General features: G+C 40.1%; 1 protein-coding gene and 1 long non-coding RNA gene across 2 annotated transcripts in view; both read left to right on the forward strand.

Annotated features, from left to right (window-relative positions):
- LOC100546506 (sodium channel protein type 2 subunit alpha) overlaps positions 1-22,128 on the forward strand; it is a 276,701-nt gene that overhangs the window by 177,432 nt on the left and 77,141 nt on the right. The window lies entirely within an intron of this gene.
- On the forward strand, positions 3,816-9,377 carry LOC109368559. Its single transcript, XR_002116710.2, has 2 exons — positions 3,816-5,177; positions 9,071-9,377. It is a non-coding gene; the product is annotated as an uncharacterized LOC109368559 (long non-coding RNA).

The raw sequence follows: 22,128 nt of genomic DNA on the forward strand, positions 1-22,128 counted from the left end.
ACACAGTACTCCAGATGAGGCCTTACCAGGGCAGAGTAGAGGGGGAGGATCACCTCCCTCGACCTGCTGGACACGCTCTTCTTAATGCACCCCAGAATGCCATTGGCCTTTTTGGCCACGAGGGCACACTGCTGGCTCATGGCCAACCTGTCGTCCACCAGGACGCCCAGGTCCCTCTCTGCAGAGCTCCTCTCCAGGAGCTCATCCCCCAGCCTGTATTGGTGCATGCAATTATTCCTCCCTAGGTGTAAGACCCTACACTTGCTTGTGTTGAACCTCATCTGGTTTCTTACTGCCCAGCTCTCCAGCCTGTCCAGGTCTCGCTGAATGGCAGCACAGCCTTCAGGCGTGTCAGCCAATCCTCCCAACTTCGTATCATCAGCAAACTTGCTGAGGGTGGCCACTATCCCCTCATCAAGGTCATTGATGAAGATGTTGAACAAGACCGGACCCAGCACAGACCCCTGGGGGACACCACTGGTCACAGGTCTCCAGCCAGACTCTGCACCACCAACGACGACCCTCTGCGCTCTGCCAGTCAGCCAGTTCTCAACCCACCTCACTGTCCACTCGTCTATCCCACACTTCCTCAGCTTTGTTATAAGGATGTCGTGGGAGACAGTATCAAACGCCTTTCTAAAATCAAGGTAGATTACATCTACCGCTCTTCCCCCATCCACCCAGCATGTGAAACAGATACAGTTTACATTAATGATTACATTAATTATAACTTGCAATCACAGCAAGTGATTTTCCTTAACATGTACACGCTACCATTCAGAGAAGTGCAGTCTAAATGAGGAGATAAGAGTTGAGAAAATTACCAAACCCTGAAGTCATTACAAACTGCTACAATCATGAACACTATTCTCTACTTTAATACAGAAATTCTTGTCCAAAACAGCTGTTTTCCAATAGCATTTTTAAAGTTTTATTCTTTTTACTAAGGAAGCAAAGCAAACAAATCCCCCCAAAAATAAATCGATCCATCATTTCTTACTGGTAACAATGGTAAGTCTATATTGCAAAGTAAAAGATACAAACAGAGTAGGAGACCCTCCTTGATTTTTAAGACTAACCAGCAGTCTGATTAATTTGATTTACTGCAAAATGACAACAGGCTGTCAAGAAAGTAGATAATAAGTTATTGAAGTTCAGAGGCAACAACTGGGAAAGCACAAATGAGCAACTGAGTTGCCGGAACTCAAGCAGGATTTAAAAGGTGCCTGATCATTTCTGAAAGACTTGGAACCATTCCATAAATGCTGTAAGAACAACACGATGTATGTTGCTAATCAAAGACTGCACTGTCTCTAGAGGCTGGGAGCACTTGGCCTTCAGCCTTGGTTTTGTAATAGGTTCGGTTTATTGTCACAGTTAAAACACAGTTCGTTCATTCTCCAATTATTAAGTACCAAAATGTTAATCATCAGAAGTGTAAAAACCTCAAACTTCTATATTAAAAAATGAAATGGGATGGGCTAGATATATGAGAAAAAAAGGTACATAGGAAAATATTTTCTTGTAATTAAATCACAGATTATATGCCCTATTAACACAGTCATAAAAAACATTTTGGGTTCTGTAAAACATTGAAATAATATTATTTTTATAAATACTGACAAGCAGCTAAAGGCATGGTAAACACCACACACTTCAGACATGCTGCAGGTTTGCTAAATTACAAGTGTAAAACAGATAAATAACCACATTCACTTACAGGTCCTCGACAAAGGATACTGCAGAAAGATGTAGGATGTATACAGAAGAATTAGAAGAAATTCTGCTACATTAGACATGTTTAAATTTACATGTTTAAGCACATTCCTTATCAACAGAGCCTGTCAAAAATATATACAGGAGGTTTTACTAGGGATAGAAGGCTATTATAGTAGTATAGAATAGTTGACAGGGTTATTCCAATTTTGCATAATATGAAGACCTACTGTAATGTACTGATTTTTTTTATATATGTCACAGTTTCAAAACAAAATTTTTGCTATTAATAAGACCAAAATTTTAATAGAGCTTGGAAGATAGATAATTTTGATATCATGACATTCTCTTTCCATTTAGAGTGAAAGAAAATATTTCATGAATCAGAAAGTTCTTTGCCTATTGTTCTTACACACAGGAAAGCGCATATTAAAATATCCTGCTCCTAGCAAAGGAGGTGTCTCAATCATCCTGGATGCATCCAGTTTCTGATGGAGTACTATTGATGCTATCTGAATTTCAACTGGATCTTTGGGAAGAAGCATTGACAGCTACTGAAGGACAAGCAGCACTTATACTACATAAAACAGCCAGCCACAAATGAGATGAGACATAAAACTATGGAAAATATCAAAAGAAAGAAAATACAGAAGGTTAACTGTATGTATGTACGTGTGTGTGTGTGTGTGCGTCACGAAGAACTACAAGGTAATTGTGCCCACATCCCACAAACTAGAAAATGCCTTTGAATCTCTACAAACTTCAGCATCTACTACATAACACTCAAATGTATAGCAATTTTTTTAGACTCAGCTATGGAATCGTTGACATGGTTGCTTACTGGCAGAAGTACCAAATGCTGGAATAAAAGTGCTTCCATTCTTCTGTCAGTTTCTATGGAAGAGCTGAATTACACTACTTTAAAAATAATGAAATCAACCTGAATTTTTATTTACGATCTACAAACTAATAAATGGAGCTTGGCAGAAAGCTGTGCAATCTAACAAATTCCATCTGGAAAAAAAAGAATATCATCTATGGTAACAATGGTAACAGCTAGACTACATGCACAGGCTATCCCACCGTGTAGATTTCTGGGGAGGGGCAGGGACACCCATGTGAGCACGTGTGTGTTGTCAACATTTACAAGAATTTCATACATCACCATATGTTTATGCCTAAATGTTTGGTCAACTGTCTTAGTAAGACTGCTGTTGCCATGAGCTCTCGTAAAGAACCCATTAATACATTTCCTCAACTTTTTATATAGTTTTTCTCGCTTCTAGCAATTAAATTATCAGTGCTACACCGTTAAAGGTTCTGTTTTGTCACTGACAAAAATGGTGTTAAAGTGGAAATAAGCTGAACTCCAAGAAATGCTAGAGTACTCTAACTGCAACAAAAATGAGCACTGTAAGTCCAGCATTATACAGCTGTACTGAAGACAGCGAGATCTGTGAAATGCATTTGTTGAAAATGTCAGTAAATGTCAGTAAAATTCATGCTGTCATTTATTAACACTGTAGTTCCTGGTTAGACAAATTATACACTAATCTTCGTAAGTAAGCATGTAAACATTGAGGGGTCTCAGATTGCATGCAATCTGAAACTCATCTTATGTTTTGGGTTTGCTTCTGTCTTGTCTCACCCCAGAGCTTATTAAAGCAAGAGCTGAGGCACTACAGATAACTCCATTGCCGTCTATTCTATTCTACTGTTAGAAAGAAATCAGAATGTATTCATATTTATGACAATGTTGTTTGTAAGAACAGAGCAGGCAGGACCTGCAAAAGAACACAGGATTGCTCTTCATTAGCCAGAAACAGAAATCTGGTGTCCCAGATTGTGGAGGATACAATCAGCCTGCCATCATTGCGCCCGGGGAGCTGCAATCACCTCAACAAACAGGACCTGAGGAAACGGCCACAAGCTGTACCAGAGGAGATTTAGGTTAGCATAAGGAAAAACTTTTTCTCTCAGACAGTGGTCAGACACTGGAATGGCTGCCAAGGGAGGTGGTGGAGTCACCGTCCATGGCAGTGTTCAAGAAGCGTCTGGATGAGGAGCTATGAGATATTGTTTAGTGCTTGTGACAGCAATGGTAATGGGAGAATGGTTGCACTAGATGATCTTGTAGGTGTTTTTCCAACCTTGTGATTCTATGATTCTCAGTACCAAAGGTCATGCTGAGGAGCACAGTCAGCCCTGCAAAGGCACCATGCATGTGTTCTGCTGTACTTCGTCAAGTCTCAGTCTCTCACTGCCTTCGTGTGATTTCTCAAAGGCAATTAGTATTAGAGTTTGAATGGAAATGTTAAACATTCTCCAGCACCAGCTCATTCAGTTCTTTTTGCTTCAAGTCACTGAAAACTCACATTCTTCAATCATCTCAGCAGGATTCAGAGCCATATGCTATTTTGCATGCACTGCACCTAAAGCAGTAGGTTTGAATCAGTTGTAATTACTGCTAAGGACACTGCTTAACTCAAGACGAAACGGAAGGATGTACAGAATATGTATTGTAAAGCATAAAATATATTACCAGAAGGAAGAATGGTGCTGTTAACATAATTACTGCTACAGAACTGTCCCTCAGAAAATGTTACTATATCTGAACAAGGTCTTCAGAAAGAGATATCTTCAAAAAGCCCTGCCAGAGTTCAACCTCTGAAATGGAAGCAACAGCTCAAATGTTGATTTTTGGCATTTGAGTGGTTTAGTTTCTGGGTTTAGCAGAACAGAGCCTGCAGCTTGCTGCCTCCCGTGGCATCACGCCCAGTCCCACAGGACTTCCCAGCTCCACACATACACCATGCCAGAGCAGCTGCTGCACTTTCCAGGCTGGCTCCAGGCAGTGCTGAGCCCCATTCAGACAGCACTCATTCAGCCTGCACTAGCAGCCACTGCTCAGGTCGTCTGCAACACAGCACTCTTCTGGAAACTGGGAACATGCTGTAAACAGGCTTCCTAAAGGTCAGGCCAAAAGATTTAAGGGAAAACTTTCAAAGAAAAACACGGATGGTTATCCCATCCTAGAAACACAATCTGCTCTTTCTTCATGCCCTTTTGTTATCCTCGTTTGTGATGTGCGTGTACACTGTAGGATGCATCTATTCATATTTTCCTCAGCTATTACCCTCTCTTCCTTATAGTAGTCCTCTTTATCCATACCAGTTACAATTACTTAATGACTACACATGGCATTTACACCAGTTCTCTTTGTGCACCATGCCAGGCTCACAATCTCTGGTGATTGAACGTTCAAAGGAAGTCCAAGAATTGCAAAACTGAGGAACAACTGTACTACAAGCAAGAATGCCTATTACCAGATATCAAGTTTTTTCATTACAGCCCTTTGTTTTCTATTAGAAGAAGGACTATAGATAGTTCAGCACTAATTCAAGAAATTGAGATTTTTCAGTGATTTGTTCACAAAGCTGCAAAGCAACATAAAACAAGAGGTATGTGCTGCAGTACAGTCTTTTCCTACACAACAAGCATACACATACCCCTAATTCTCCTAGTTTCTACAGTAATCCTTCTCCAAAATTCGGTGTACTCTTGTGAGAAACATACAAGCCTCATTTACACGTGACTAAATTATAACTGATTAAATAGGTAAGCAGTAGCAATGATGTACTGAAAGATGATTCTCATATACAAGTAATGCTCTGTACCACCCACGCTTTTCACGCTTTAGGCATCCTCATTTTGTTCTTAGGGCAATGGACCTACAGCAGCGTAAAACCTGTGAAAGACAGAGCACTTAATTCTATATATCTCATGACTGAAATAGAAGCCAGAACCCCCACACCTGGGAACAAATCCTGATACAGCTGTATTTGGCTGTGAAATGCAAAACATACTTCCCAATTTTACAAAATCCTGACATGAGTGACATTTTAAACCCATAAAGATTTTCAAACATTTTCTACTGAGCAAACTGGTAGTTCTTTGATTACTGAACATGAACAATCTGAGTTCTGGCTGAACTCCAAAACATAAGTACTTTCTTCTGCTGTCTCAGCTATTCTCCTGATGTCAAAGACACATTAAAATAAATGTAAACCATATGGCTACTCGGCAGATTACTAGCACTCTTCCATCAATGAGGGCAAAGCAATTCATTGTCACCACCACCATCTTAGACACATGAACATTCCTAAGGGCTGGGGAAAAACTGCAGCCTTTTGAATTAAAACTGTCTTAGACAGGAGGAAACACTGCTTTATTATACTCTACTATTCCCATTTGTTAGCTTTTTACATACTTTTAGCACCACATAAACTGTTATGGCAAGAAGAATTAACATCGATCTCCATCTGCTCATTGACTGCCATGCAATGTTCCACCACGTCTAGTGACACAGAAGGCAAAGCCTCACACCCCCTGGAAACCCAGGTCAGATATCACCAACAAAAGCCAGCTTTGCTCCACCATCTTCTTTGGAAAACAAACAAACAAACAAACAAAAAAACCTGGGGAATTAGCGTATTCCAGAAATTGCTTCTCTGCTCCCTCACCATCTCTCTGAAGATACGCTTCTAACAGACTCCATATATTAAAAATTTAAAGCCCCTAACAATTAAATGCCTTTCCCACAAAACCAGAAATCCTCTTTAGGAGGAAATGCTGTGACATACTGTATCTTGAGGGCAAGCACAGCACATTCAGAAAGGAGCAACATGAGGGCTGGAAATTGGGCAGGATGGGCACAATACTGCACAATAGTAATGCTGACCCTAACATAGCTTCACTGCTCCATCCTTCTGGTACCTCCCTCTGTTGTAAATCCAAGGCTAAATTCATCCCACAGCAGTGGCTGGATGGGAATGCTCACATAATGCCAGGTTTGCACTGCACTTCAGAAATGGTTTCTGAAAAAGACTAGTTCACAGGCAGCTCTGACTTTTGACAATTTTCACCCGAGCTTCAGTTAAAATTTGACTTCACTGTCAGAGTTTTGTTTAAAATTTTACAGAAGTGTTATAATTCTTTGCATGCTGAAAGCTGGAAATGCACTGCTGAAGTCTCAAAGAAGGCTGTATGTTTCCTTCCTCACTGCCCTCTATCTGCAGCAGGCTTTTCTTCGACACTCAACTACAACGGCACAGACTCTGTGCTCTGCAATATAATCAGCCTGCAGGGAGAACTGGAGACAGTGAACCACTCTCTGCCTCCCCATTTGCTCTAAATGCCAGCTGCTGTTTCCTGGATGATTATTTCTGACCTTGGCCCTAGCTCTGAGCACTGTGAGGATGCTGCCATATCCCTGCAGGAACACCCATGCATAACAATTGCATTTGCCGAACTCTCCTAAGACTACAGTCAGTCCTTTGTCCAACCTTATGGAGACTTGTGTGTGATCAGCCATTGGATACAAATACAACTCCAGTCAACGCTCCATTAATTTGCATTTTCAGGCATTTTGCGTATGTGATGAACGTCTTCAACAAATGCATTGTTTAAAGGAAAAACTGCCCTGTGTATATCGCATGAAATGTACTAATTTATAGGAGAGCAATTTTCAAGAATACAAACATAGAATTAAAAACATAAATCCTTCTAAAAATCAGCCGGCCTCCTAATGCCTCTTTATGCTTTTTAAAAATTCCTTCCCCTGCAGTCATTACTCCAGGTGAAAGACAGCAGGTGGGATCTCTTGCATACCTTGCCCTTTCATTTTGTATGAGCGTTTGGCCTCTGAGAAATTCACTCCACTGAATTTCTTTGCATTTCTTGGTATTTCTTGCGCAGATGCATTCACTTCCTTGAAATTAAAATCAAGACTCTCTAAGCCTGGTTGTACTTCCTAATGCGAGTTAACAAATGATGAGGAGAATGTATTCCTGATTAGCAAGGAAATTCCAGGCCTTGTGGCAGGCAACATAAATATTTGCAAGATGCCATGAAAAAAAGAACATCTGCATTTAGCTGTACTTCCTAAGTGTTCTCCTATAATAAGCTAGCATTTCTATGTCCAACTCCTTGAGATTTCTATCATTAACCACAAATTAAATAACAGCTTTAAGTTCAAGGCTCAGGTAATGTCTTCTGCTATGGACCTTACATCAAATTAAACTTCAGCCTTCACATAAAGGTAATTTAAGAGAATCCAAACCTTCCTAGAGAATGTCCAAAGATTTGATACCTTCTTCCAAACTCTTACATGGCTGCACAAATGAAGCAAATCTTAATTTTCTAGAGGCCCTACGATATTCCAAACTGCACTCCTACGGAAAGAAGAGCAGTGGGGATGTATCTGTATTTCAGAATCCTTCCAGTTGTCTTTAATAGTAAAATCAATATTGGTGAGCCTAATACCTTTTATATATATATACAGCTTACATACACACTTGTAATGCTGCTTGAAGATGGACACTCTTCTCCTCCCCTGAGGAGGGGCTGTGAAATGAGACACATAAGCAGACTGGTGATCAGTAACAGGGTTTGGCATTCCTTAAGGTAAACCTATGGTGTGAGTAATTGTCTGCTGGGTAAAACTGAAATGACCTCAATAGACTGAGAACAATAAATAAAAGATAGTAAGGTATGTGTCTGTCACTGGGAATGTAGGTATTTAATCACCATTTGATATGAGAATTGAAAAGGTGAAGATGTATATACATACATACCTGAACAAGAAAAAGCAAATTTCACTAATTTTGTAGTTATGGATGCAGTAACAGTTGTCTGCACTTTACGGAGCACTCTGTATTTTATATAAATATATATATTAGACTCACCCTAAACCCATCTGGCAATGAAAACAGCAACTACCTTATTTAGCAGAAGCAGATTGCAATTTCATTTCATGACTCAGAAGATGCCTGCACCTTGCGCTGTCGCTGCCTTGATCTGTTTGAATGGATATCTTGTTAAAAAAACTCTGTACCTACCCTTTTGTAGAAGCCCCAACAGACATCACTCATAGACATTTTAGTCATGTATTTTCTGCCATCACACTACAGGTATAGTTATTTGCATCAAAGCTATATTCTGGTGTTTCTGCCCCATCTGAATGATCCACAGCAGCTATATTCCTTGTGTAGCTGAGAGGCTGAACTGAACTTAAGGCTAATGGAGCACAATAGCTGAAACATTCTTGTTTATCTGAGCTAACATGTAATGTTTTAAGGGTATCATAAATACTAAGATGCATCAGTGATTGTAGATAGCTTTATGAACCACCTGCCTGCTCACCGATGCATCAGCAAAGCTATAGCTAAAAATGATTCAAGAATTTTCTTTTTTTAGGCCAATTAGAAAGGAAAAATAAGATTTAGAGGGCCATATGAAGGCTTTTAAAAGCTAAATTACAGATGTAACATGTAGATTTTGATGTTGACTGCAGGTCACTGTGATACTCACGAAACCCACACTGCCAGTCAGTAAAGGATGGATGATGGCACTTCAGATTTGCTTATATGAAAACAGACTGGAAGGAAGACACTGCCAGTGATACATACATATGGACCTCTACTCATAACACTCAGAAAAGTTATAATTTCCCCCAAAGGTTTTATTCAGAAATCAAACCATTTATTGTGTCAATTATAAACAAAGCTCACTGTTATATGCATGTATTACAACGTCTCTCAACTTTCTCCTCTGAATTGCAAGCTTTCTTTGCATATTCACAATAAAATTGCTGTCTTCTATGTGGGTGGCAATGACTGATGTACAAGGGCTGCTTTCAGTCTGTGATGAATAATCATTTAAGTCTTTTAATAGAAGCAAAAGTTAAAAGATCAGCATGTAGAGAATATTACCATCAAACTGTTTCCTATTACTACTAACAAGATTTACTGGGTCACTTACTCCTTTATAGCATTTCCATAATACAAAGTCTCCTACTAATACTGAGTCCTAAATATACACTTCATCAAGAGTTTTACGTGTAAACCCATTAGAAAAGTTGCACCTGCCTAACACTTTTTGGAGGAGCATTCCATAACGGAACAGAGGATTTCGATGCTCACACCCAGCTCCTAGCTCAAACTGCACTGCAGCATTAGGCAGACAAAACAATTATAAGAGCCTTCATACCACATGGACAAACATGACTCCTGAACACAAGCTAATCCACACAGTTGGAAGCATCATACTGTACATGGGTGGTGACAAGGGCGCCTCATCTATTCCTTAGTCCACAGTTCTAAGAAACAGCTTTATGGCCACTAGCTCCAGTACACAGATTAGCAGAGTTGAAGCACAAAAAACCCAGCTTTTTAAAACATACAGTTCACCATCAAAACAGCAAAGCCACCTGCAACATGCAGCATAAACCACAAAACATAAATTAATTTGTCATATATGTATATATATGCATATATATATTGCCCACATAGCCTATGTAGCTTTGCTAACTTAAGAACAAATGTTATCTGAGCACAAAAGAATTGCTGAGTATAGATGTCCTCCTCTATATGAAGAACAGAAACTACTGCAATAGGTGTCTCTGTGACTAATACACAATGTTGCACCATTCACAACAAACAAACAAAAAACAAAACAAACTAACTCCAACCAACCAAAAAAAAAAGTAAAGTGTTATCTACCTTGGAGGAGATCTCTTGCCAATACAATACTTTGCAGATAGCTGACAGATGTCCAAGGAAAATAACTAAACTTACCTACAGTATCTTCTGTACAGCACCCGCTTGAAATACTGTAAGCACAATTCCCAGTGTTTGCTCTGAACATACACGTGATTCAAACAGCAAACAGTTAGGGTCTTCCAAGTGACTTCACATTTTTATAACTACAAATAGCTGTACACAGGTAACGTAAAGGCAAAAGGGTTCAAGTTTGCTAAATCATTCTGAGCAACTCACAAGCTCTCTGTGAAGTGAATTTTGTCACCTCTTCAATTTTAAATCATCATCTCTATCAAACTAAAATGCCTAATTTTATTTTGAGGAACAGAAAGAATTCTTTAGATACAGAACATTGGTACTTACGGGTAAAATGATTAGAAGTGGATGGATTGACACTATCACCACTGTCAGCACTTTCACTGCTAGAAATGTCATCGTCTGATTCCCGTACAGAGGAGCAAGGTGAGGAGCCATCAACTTCTTCAAACTTCCTCTTCAAAATTCCACTCATTGCTGCAATGCTGTCACATGCACCTGTAACAGGAACAGGGGTAATGAAGTATGGAAACATCCAACTGCAGAATATTCAGTAGTACTCTCCTGAGTCATTTTTATTTAGAAGCACCAGTAAGTCGCCACACCTCATCTTAAATAGCCATTTAGTATGTGATTAGATATAATTAATTAGGAGACAGTGAAGCCACACGAAAAAAACAAATGTTCATACATCATATTCTAATTTGCTACCTACGGGGACGGATTTTATTTAGATGGTTGTTATTTAGAACAACATGCAGCAGATTGCTTTCAAGGGCTATTTCTGACATTTTCAAGTTACTCCTTTTCATGAAAAGCACAACCATTTAATTTTAAATATAGACTTTCTACAGGCCAGTGAGAATCATGACTGCAACAGCCCAATGTTGTGCATCATCTGTGGGACTCAGAACCCCTGATTTCCATAGACATGAGCTCCAGCAAAGGTCATGTTGGGACACTTCAAACAAAGAAAAATTTGGAGTTTCTCTCCACCCTCACTCGGAAAGAACATTCACCATCAGAAATGAAGTTAAATAAGAATTTAACATTACAGCTCTCACTACCAAATATATGTAATGTAGTTAGTGCTTACATCACACCTGCAAGGAATCATAAGTGTTCTCTGATAATTTCAATAATACAGACAGACATAAGGCAGTGAAGTCACAAAGACGGCATATTAATTTAGAAACCCTTGGAATTCAGAAGTTCCACACTCCAGTCAGACACACTAATTGCTTCCCGGCCTCTCTCCGCCCCACTTTAAGAAATGAGATACCTAATAAAGCTCCCGATGTTGCAAAGAAAGGAAGAGCTGAAGGGCAGTTGAGCTTGCTCAGAGGACGCGCACCTGCTCCAGGTTTCTGCAGCACTGCAAAGCTGAGCAGTGCTAACACTCAGCCAGCCAAAAAGTTTGTTGACGACTGGTGATATCCCAGAGTCACTGAGTAGGGCACAAAACCCAGCAGACACCATCCACAGCTCCCTTCCAACCAATTCTTCTATGACTGTTAAAAAAACAACAACAACAGACAAAAAAAGCAAGCTGCAGGAAGCTAACGTGTGTCAGGCTAAAAGACTGCTAGTGAGACAAGGTCAAGGCACAGACTGCAGAACTGGCCACACTGCCTACCAGCATGCTGCACAGTGCTGGCCTGGAACTGAGCTCCCCTGGATGCTGCCGGCTGCAGCAGAGCCAGAGAAGCCCACAGGCACCCTGAGTGAGGCCCCCAGCTCTGGTAGAGGGCCGACAGCCTAGCCAATAATGTGCCCAAAAGCCATGCCCTGCTGCCTGCATCGGAAGCCAAAGAATGCTGCCCTCAGCCTCATACTTTTTTGTCTTTTTCATTAGCACAGAGGCAGACACATAGATGCAGCTGCTATGTTCTGACCCTGTAAGTGCAGCACTTTGGTAGATCCCCAGGTATCTCTGCTAAATCTCAAAATCCATCGAGTGCCATGTAGTTCAAATGTCTCTTACATACCCCCACGCTCTCTCAATCCCTAATACCATGGTTTCCTGATATGAATAAGCAAAGACAGTATGTCAGAGGTTTGCAACCAGCTTTTGGCTTGATGTGAAGCTAGAGCAGGACAAAGGTGGCTGTAGGAAGCTGACAACGATGAAAAATATATTGATGGGCTCATCCAGTCACAGGAAGTCTGAAAGACTTAATTCAAAATGATAACTCAGCAAACAAAGGTCTGTCTGCAGGAAATAGTAGGAAGGAGACTGCAAGCATAGCAAGGCTGCACCCCAGTGCAACAGAAAGTTCTAATTATTTGCTTTGCTTTGCTGACAAAGCATTTCCCATTGTCTGCCAGCTCCTAAGCACAGCAGGATAGAGTTCTGGGGAAGTTCAAACTTGCCTTTGTAAGCCCAAATTAGAAATTACAGATACATTATACAAAATTTTCATTATGTTGTTTAATTACAAGGCCTAGAACAGAAGTTTTATTATAAAGGAGATCGTTTGCCTCTTATGAAGTAAAAGCTGTGAGAAGCACACACATGATTGCAGCAGGTTTAATATCCTGTCTCCAGCAGCAGTATTTAATGCTTCAGTGAAAAGCAATGGAATGAGAAATCCAGCCACAACTCACTGCAAGATACATGGCTCTGCTTCCCCATCCTTGCAGACAATTTCCCCTAAGCATAAGGCTGAAATGTTGCTATATTACAGTGCACAGCCTCTTATAAATTCATTTGACTTGCTCTCCTGAGGCAACAAGTTTCATATTGGTTTATTGGGAAAAAAGATCAACAAAACATTTCCCAAAACTACAGCCACAGTCCATTCAAAATCACAGCAATTTCAGCCTTTACAATATTTTGGACAGTAAAGAGCAGCAGAAATACAGCCATGTCTAGAAATATGGTGTAGAAGAGAGAGTACCACACATACAGGTACTTCCCACAACATGAAAATAACTGAAGAGGAGTCACTGAGGTCTTTTTTGCGTTTTTATAGCAATATTTATGAGTACACTCTAATCCTCAATAGTAGCTATTACAATGGAGGTGCAGTGCCTTGGAGTTAGGACATATGCTTGGTGGGGAGCTGAGAGGAGGTGGAGAGTGCAATAGAGATGGAGAGACAAACAGAACTGCAACATCAAGTTCCTCAGCCCAAAGTTGGGCAACCACAGTTGCCTCAAATTGTGTTATCACTTACATTTGCAACCTCATAGCTGTGTAACTGCATTCTCAGCCATTCTGTGTAAGCATCAGGAAGCACTTCTTTACTGTGTGGTACAGCGGCCTATAGAGGTTGTGGAGTCCCTCGTGGGAGATCCTCACAACCTGTCTGGCGCCCTGCTCTGGGTGTCCCATCATGTGCAGAACTGTAGGACGTAGAAGACTTCTAGAGGTGCATGCCAACCTTAAGTATGTTTTGATTTTGCCCTTGGGAAACTCCTCAAAGCAGCACAGTCTCCTGCTGACACTATTCTACTTTCAATGTGGTATCTAAAGTGCTCATCAGCCAGAACAAGGCAGAGAAAATTGTGCAGATTTGAAAGCAATAGTAACACACAGTTACTATTCAAATAGGTTCTTTACAGTTCTGAGTTAATGAATCCCAGAACAAGGAACAGGTTCCCAACAGTAACCATCCAACTCCTGTGGTAACACACAGGGAGCCCTGGGCCCTAACGCCGCCTTCCTGGTTCTGCTCTGCAAACTTGTGTCACATTCCCTAGGACCAGAAGACAAGAGCAAGAGGGGTTGTTGTGGAACCTACATACACAGTACAGTCTCAACTAATCGCAGTTGCATGTGCTTGTTCCACTCCTTGTAATGGCACAGGAACACAGAAATAGTTGACTACTGTCTGCAGTAACAGTGGCTTCCAGCTAAGAACCCCTGGAGTGTTAACCGACTCCAGTGTCTTCTCTACTGTGCAGTCTTTAAATCAAATTTGCTTTCCTGAAAGACTCCGCTTATATGGCACACATCCCTTCAAAGGCATCTAAGCTTTTTCAGTGTCTCATTTTCTTCACTTCCAAGCTCCCCTAGAATAAAGGCTACTTCTGCACACACTCAGAAGTTACACGGGTTTGAGATGTCTGAGTAACTCATATCCAGGTCACTCTGGGAGCTCAAATTTGGTGTTCTTCCGAGCAAGGTGTCTGAGAGCAAACAGAAAGTGGAATACACTTGTAACGCACGTCTAAAAGGAAAAAGGGACAGAAAGGTTAGGATGGGCTCAATCCCATGGGTGATTGCTTACGTACCTGAAGGCTGTTTGAGAGAACACAACACTTGACAAGCTACTTGTGCACATACTATGGCCTATGAATCTTGATATTATTTTCTACAATGTGCAACAGACTCATCCAGACAGAGGATTTTCACCCATAATAAAGAGCCTGCTGTGTTTGTCAAAACCTGTGCCATTGGAGCTGACCCACTGTCACCATTGCCACTGCTGAAACAAACCACCCACCACCTCACTGTGCTCACATCCACTGTCTGCTCTCCACAAACGTTCAGCAAGTGCCTATGAATATCAATAGGTACAATTTTTTCATATGGAATGCTTAAATGACACATCTTTGCTTCTCATGCACTCCCATGTCAGATGCCATTGTGTCAGACTGCCCCTCTGCTGACATCTGTTGCATGACAACGGGATACCTTCTGGAAGGTTCAACCTCTACCACCATATCACCAACATTCACCTCTGGCATTGTGGGCCAAACATATAAAACAGGAGGGCAGCGCTTTCGAAGCATCCCTTATACTTGAGAAAGCATGAACACACCGATTCAGAGAGCGTCAGTATATTTCCTTGTAGCCTACACACTTTCTTTCAAAAGTTATTTCCAGCCATCAGGATTTCACATGGGGAGGGAGTGAAGTGGCAACAGCAAGACTACCAAAGGAGATGGTCAAAAGAAACAACTGCAACAACTTAAATGACCAAGTAAATGCATGCTAAAAGTCAAGTCAAGGATAAAGATATAAATTCACACTGCCTCTGGCAGGAATCAATTAAGCTGGCTATTCTGACCTCTAAATATGTTCTTCTGGAAACTAGCACAAAGGGTTTTCTCTTTTTTTCTCAGTTTTTGCCTATTTTCTTTCAACTCCTTTGCAGGTTTCATACATACCTTCACATACATTTATACTCGTCAAAATTATTTTAAAAGTGAAAACAGATAAAGAAAGGATTTGCACAACGATTCTCCGACATCACAAACACGTCGTGGTATGTATGGACATGGTTACTGAGGCCTACTTAAAATTTTAAGACTTACTTTTGGTTCTTTATTTCTTCTATGAACAAACTTTAAAAAGCAAAACAAACAAAATCTTGCAACCACTGTGTAAGGAAGTACCCTCATGCCTACAACTTTGAGGAAAAGAACTGAAATTGCAGAGAGAAAAAAAAGATGAGGAGTTGAATGCTTAAATTAAAAAAAATAATAATTTCCTACAGAATCTGGAAGCTGATTCAGAAATGCAGGGTTTCAAATTTTCTTCACTTTTTAATCAAACAGCAAAGCCATGTGCTGTCATGATGACTGAAGGCCAGTTACAGAGGTGATGGTAAACAAAGCAGACATAAAGAAATACAAGTAAGCCTTGAAGCTGGCCATTATCATGCTGCAACTATGCATCCTGCTATGTATCTGAACATGTAGCTAAGGTTAGGGACCCGCACAGCCCCCCTTTGAACAAGCCAGCGTAAACAGCACTAGAGCTGTACCAGCACACCCAGCTTCTCAGCAGAACTGATTTGCCAAGCAGAACGCTGCCCTAAAACAGTCACTGTGGTACAAAATGTATTCTGAGCTTCAATATACGTCTCTGAAGTGTAAATACACACTGTTTTGGATATAAAAAATACATAGCAAAGGGTCATATGAGTGCAAAAATTATGCTATTTCCCAGTTATTCGCTGTGAGGCTCTGCAGATCCTTTTGCTGTTCTAACATAGGTTTCCCTTTGCCACAACCTGAAAAAATGTAATTATGTATACGCATTTAATTTGGATGTTCAATATGCCTTACCAAATATTGCACATAAAAATTCATAGCATAGGTAGCATGAACAATGGTCTTAGTTTATTATGCACCAAATCCTGAGATATTAAAGAGGTGCCTGTGCACAGCCAGCAGCCATTTGCATTTTAGTAGTGCTGCAGTTTGTTATACAATAGGCATGCTCAGCACGTTCCCTAATGGAGACTGCATCAACTTTCCTTTTCTTAGCTCAGTATTCAAATTCCAGTTTGGCAGATCATTTTGACCAACCCCATGCTTTTGCCTTGTCACAGCCACAGCAATACCTTTCCTTGTGTCCATAAAGGCCCAGATACAGACCTGGGACTCCAGCTGCCTCTAGATTTTCTCTGAGGGAAAACAGAGAATCTGGTGCAGAGCTCTAACAGTTCATATCCATCCAACTTCACTAGCAAGCCACTTAAAACCCAGAGTGTTGTTGGTTTGTTTTTTTTTTTGTTTTTGTTTTTTTGTTTAATATATCATAACTTAAAAGCAATCAAATCACCCTTAACATCTTGTTTTTATGTTTATACTAAACATTAAGCTCTCTAATATCCTCACAGGACTGCACACATTTCTGAACACCAAATATTTGGTACAGCTATTAGCAGTAACATGGTGACATTATTGTCTATAGTAGCTCAAGTTACTTCTTGAAGAGATTATTCAGTCACCTATTTCTAACAGTAGACTGAAGAAAAAAAAAAAGTTGGAAACTAAACAGTAGCTCAAAAATACAAGAAAAACTATTGTTTTTTCTAGCAGGAATATTTGAGGGACAATATATGAAATAGGCCCCTGTAAACAAAAATAATTTTGCTCATGGGGAAGTAATACTCAACTGCTACCAAACAAATGAGTATCATCTCCATGGCATGAGCACGCAACCATGAGCTTGGCCAAAATTAGTAAAAGGATGTTTAAATGCATCTTTTTTTTTTCCTCCAGAGAGTGGAGTCAATAAAATTATTTGTATTGGAAAATATACATTATTAATACCTACTGGAAGATTGTGATGTTTCAAAACTATCTTCCAAAATAGCTTTATGGCTATAATAGCTCAAGATTTCATGCCTAAATCAAGGGCAATGTACAACCAACATACAATATTACTACTTGCAGGTTTAATGTACACTCGAGACAGTCATAAGGAGACATTCAGGCCTGCAAAACTCACATCCAAACTAAAGGAAGTTAATATTTGCTTCTATTATTTGCCTCTATACATGGTGTATCTATGAAACCAAAATAAACAAACAAAAAAAAACAACCAGTACATTTATTTAAAAAATCCTGCAGAATTCTAGCAATCATAGTATTTCAGCAATAAACACTGGAGGTGAAAATTCACATACACAATGAATTACTGAATGTAGGCTACATATTTATACAATTTATACAATACAACAGTTGCTAAGACTCTTCATGCCATTAAAACATATATAGCGGGGACAATTCACTTTCTCTTCCACAAGTAGCGCAAGGCAAAAATAATTTTCTCAGTTATCAGCTAGAAAATATCAGTAAACTTAATTCCAGACTTACAAAATAAAAGCATTCTTGAAACAAAAGTAGCTTGAGTGTTAATGGATGTGCACGTTGTGGTCGGATCACCTGAGGCACAGTAGGAGGTTTAGTTCATAGATGTTCTCCTCAGAGATGGTTTATAAATAAATAGAAGTGCACTCATTTGTGTAGTTGCTTTTGCTTCAATAATCAGGGACTTAGTCACAGATAAAACTTCTTTTAATTGCTGTAAGCTAAGTCTCTCTCTTCTCTATTCCAATTCACAGAATACTTGAAGACCATCTACTGCTCTTTCAAACTCAGCTGAAATGAGGTAATGAGTTAAAGAACTAATAAGGAAAATATGACAGATGAAAGGGACAATATGACAGGCACAAAGGCAGCGTAACAGTCTAGTCCTATTTTCTTAAAAAATCGGTCAAAACGATCAACTAAACAAAGATTTCAAATTCCTGGACTTAGTGACCACAGCCTCAGTGAATGAGATGGCTGATTTTTATAGAGCAGCACAACACACACAATCAATGAACTGAAACAGAAACGCTTCCCTGTAAGCTAGCAATTTCATGACTGACAACCTCAAAAGGTAGGAGTTTTGAAGTATATGCTCAATTACACTCAATCTTATCCTTAGTAACTTCGTATCTTTGGCCATCAAAAAACATGTTGGTCCTTACTTGCATGAAACATTGCATTTCAACACAACAGCACAGGAAGGAAATGTACAGTGCTACACAGAATGCAAGGCTACAGACCACAATGAGGTTGATCTAAAATTAGATCCTAATTGTATTAAACTTGAATACTGACTTTCTTTACTTTTCTGTAATACTGGAGAAAATCTGGAATCTATGGCTGAAGAGATCTGGAATCATAATAACAATGTCTAGAGATCATATTCAGTTCATTCTATATCTCAAGGCTGAAAACTCTTCAGAAGGCTGACAGAAGAGTTGCAGGTCTAGGAACATCTATGTGTGACCACACCAGCAATGAACAGAAACCGAGCAGTTAGCCCACTGTCATGGCACTGCCTGACTTGTAAGCACCTTAGGACCACTCAGCAGCACAGCCAAGTGACTCTGCTGGAAGAGAACTAATTATCTGCCTCATGATCTCCTGGAAAGCCCTGCTGTGAAGGTATGTGGCTTATACTCCATGTCCTGTATACACACACATATATAAACATACATATATAAATTTAAATTATATATTTTGTGATATTTTCTTTTATAAAACCTCTGATTATTCTGTATTTTCCAGGGGATCTGACATAACAGTTTTAAAAGTGATTTTCACTTTCTCACTTCGTTATTAAAGATGCTTGCTTAAAAATGTGAGCGGGTGAGGGGGCCACACTGGTGTGCAACTGAGCAACTTAATGGAAAGCTACAAAGTCTTACCTCAAGCTGTCTGAGGGGGGGAAGGGTTCAACAAAGCCTCTGGACCTACGAGCAAAGCAAAGGGAACTCTGCAAGGACTTGGGGTCCCACAAGAGTTGCCCAGTTTCCATCCCCACATTGTAACTGAACACACGAAGACAAAAATGTTAAGAATAGATCCACTCACTGAGTACTGCCACTGAACAGCAGCAGCAGCAGCGTGGAGCTTGGCACAGACCTGTGTATCTTGATTCACAGCATAATGAAGAAAATGACTTACTTATATCTACGCATAAAACCGATTTACCAGTACGAAGTAAAAGTAACACAACACCAAACTCCCCTAACTTATCCTCAGGGGGCAGAATTCTGATGAAAGCTACCAGTACCATAGTGGCTCATTCACTCTGCAGCCTTACCCTACGTAAAAGCAGCACTTGACTGTATTTTGACACGGAAATCCATGGACCACAGGGGATGGCGGAGCTGCAGCTGGTAAATGTTCTAGTTCCTTTCCAGGTCCTTCAGAAGGACTGCTGATTATCAGAAAACCTTAATGCATGTGGTCTCATGCATTTCAGAGTTAAGCTTTCAGAAGAATCCGTGTTTATGGTTTTGAATTTAAACTTAAAAATCTGAAAATCTCAAATAGCTCCTCTTCCTTTTTCCTGATTTCGCTTTTAGACAACTTACATACCGAGTGGATTCTCCACCTAACTTTCATGCTGACACATTTCTTTTCCTCTGCCCATTTTCCCTATTTCATTGTGAAAAGCAGAGATGAAATGATGGAGAATAGAGGTCTGAGAAATACAAACTTTCTGAGGGCTTGAGGGTAAGATCAGAGGAAAGATGGTTGTTGCAGAGAAATACACGTAAAAAGGATACACTTAAAAAAAGTTTTCCAGACTTCTGTTGTTGGCAATTATTCATAGCTTCCACTTATCACAGGTTTCACTAGAAAACTGTATCCATACTTATGAAGAAATGGAGAAATTAAAGCCTTAATTAAACAGAACTGAGATAAATAGTAAGTAAATTTCTCTGGTTTGTGTGCATTTGCAGATGAGACCTATCTGCTGTTTTCACAGAATGACAGGGGTTGGAAGGAATCTCAAGAGATCAAGTCCAACTCTCCAGCTAAAGCAGGCACCCCTACTTTGCTATATTCAATCCCCTTCTTGGTCAAAAAGCCTACAAAAGAGCAATGAAGCAATTGTGATTAAAGCACGCTACCAGGACTCCAAATGACATCAACATTTTGAAAATGTGATGGTGTTTGGTGATACTTGACTGAGAAAATGTCACATTCATAAAACCTATTTTTTTCGGTATCCTAATTGGGTCAGAGCTACGATGAAGATCCTAGCAGACAGACTATGTGTACATTCATATTTTAAGGGCTTTATTGATCCTGCAAAGGATTATACTTGCCTTGCTTCAACAAGACTTCCATCTGCTTGTCTGGGGGAAAAAAGCTCCCCCCGCCCCCAAAAAAACCAACCAAACCTTAAAAACCCTAAACATGAGGTTCAGTTAGCAGAAGTATCTTTTAAGAGCAAGTATAAGTTTTAAAGAGCAGAACCTCTTATCGCTGTTTTGAAGAAAATATTTAAGTTTCAGAATGAATTTCCAAATATTCTCCATTATGTGTCCTACGCCACGACTTAAATGCCTCCAATTATGCTAAACCTTATTAGTCCTCTATTACATCTACTGAAATCAACATGTTTTTCAGCAAAAGTTCCTCCTTCCTAAAAAGAAGTTAGATCAAATATCTAAGACACTAAATAAGGTAAGTACTACACATATTCTAAACTGAAATATTAAACACCAGATGTGGGCTTTCCAGCTTTTGAATAAATAGGGAGCCGCAGAATCAATGCTGAATTTTAGCAATTCAGGAAGGCAGAACCATGTGTCTGTCTCCATAACACTGGATGCAAGAGGAAGACTTAATTCTACTTATGTTGTTTAAAGGAGATCAACATCCGGCATTCACACTGCAGCAGTATGTTTTTATAGACCATAGTTCTAATGGGGTTCAAATCACAAAATGTTTCAGAATTACCATAACTTGGCATCAGCCCAGGACACCTGCTTGCTTCAGGTGGTCTTGGGATTTTTTCTTTAATGTTCTTTAAATAACTCAATACATGCACTGCTTTAGAGTATGAATGCCTGAACCACGAAGATTCCATCCACGGGAAAATTGTCTTTTTGATCCTTTGTGCACGGATGGAAAAGGCAGGCCTGTGTCAGATCAGCGGTTCCTTCAGAGCAGCGAGGAGGCGGCTCCGATGGTCCTGCTGGTATTCAGCACTAGCTGTTAGAGTTTCACTTACGTACCTACTGACCGTAAGAACCTAACTGCCTTGTACATCTCAAAGCCCACCGTATTTTTAAAAAACAAATACGACAATTATATAATCACACGACTATACATTATGTTCTCCATTTAGTTCAGAGGAACAAGTTGAGTGTGTGTCACCGGGCTGGATACACACACCACAACGGCACAGTGCGAGCGGCTCACTAAGACATCGCGGGCTGATGGAAGGACTACAAGGCAGCCACTGTAACACACCCTTTGTGATCTATTGTCTGCAACGTACGAGCCTGTTTGCTGACATATGCCGAGCTGTACGGTTTTTGATTCTGAATTAATTTGAACAGGAGAAACACAGTAACACAGTGATCGGCGCACAGACAGGTTTTAGCAGTATTTGAAAGCAGAGAACTTCGCATTTAAGAGCATCAATTTTTTTTAAAAGGAAAAGCGCAGAAACCGCACGGGCCCAGGCTCCCCCTCGGAGCAGCGCCCAGCCCTCCGAGAGGCGTCCGCCCGGCCG

This window comes from Meleagris gallopavo, chromosome 7, assembly GCF_000146605.3.
Source record: "Meleagris gallopavo isolate NT-WF06-2002-E0010 breed Aviagen turkey brand Nicholas breeding stock chromosome 7, Turkey_5.1, whole genome shotgun sequence".
Lineage (NCBI taxonomy): Eukaryota > Metazoa > Chordata > Aves > Galliformes > Phasianidae > Meleagris > Meleagris gallopavo.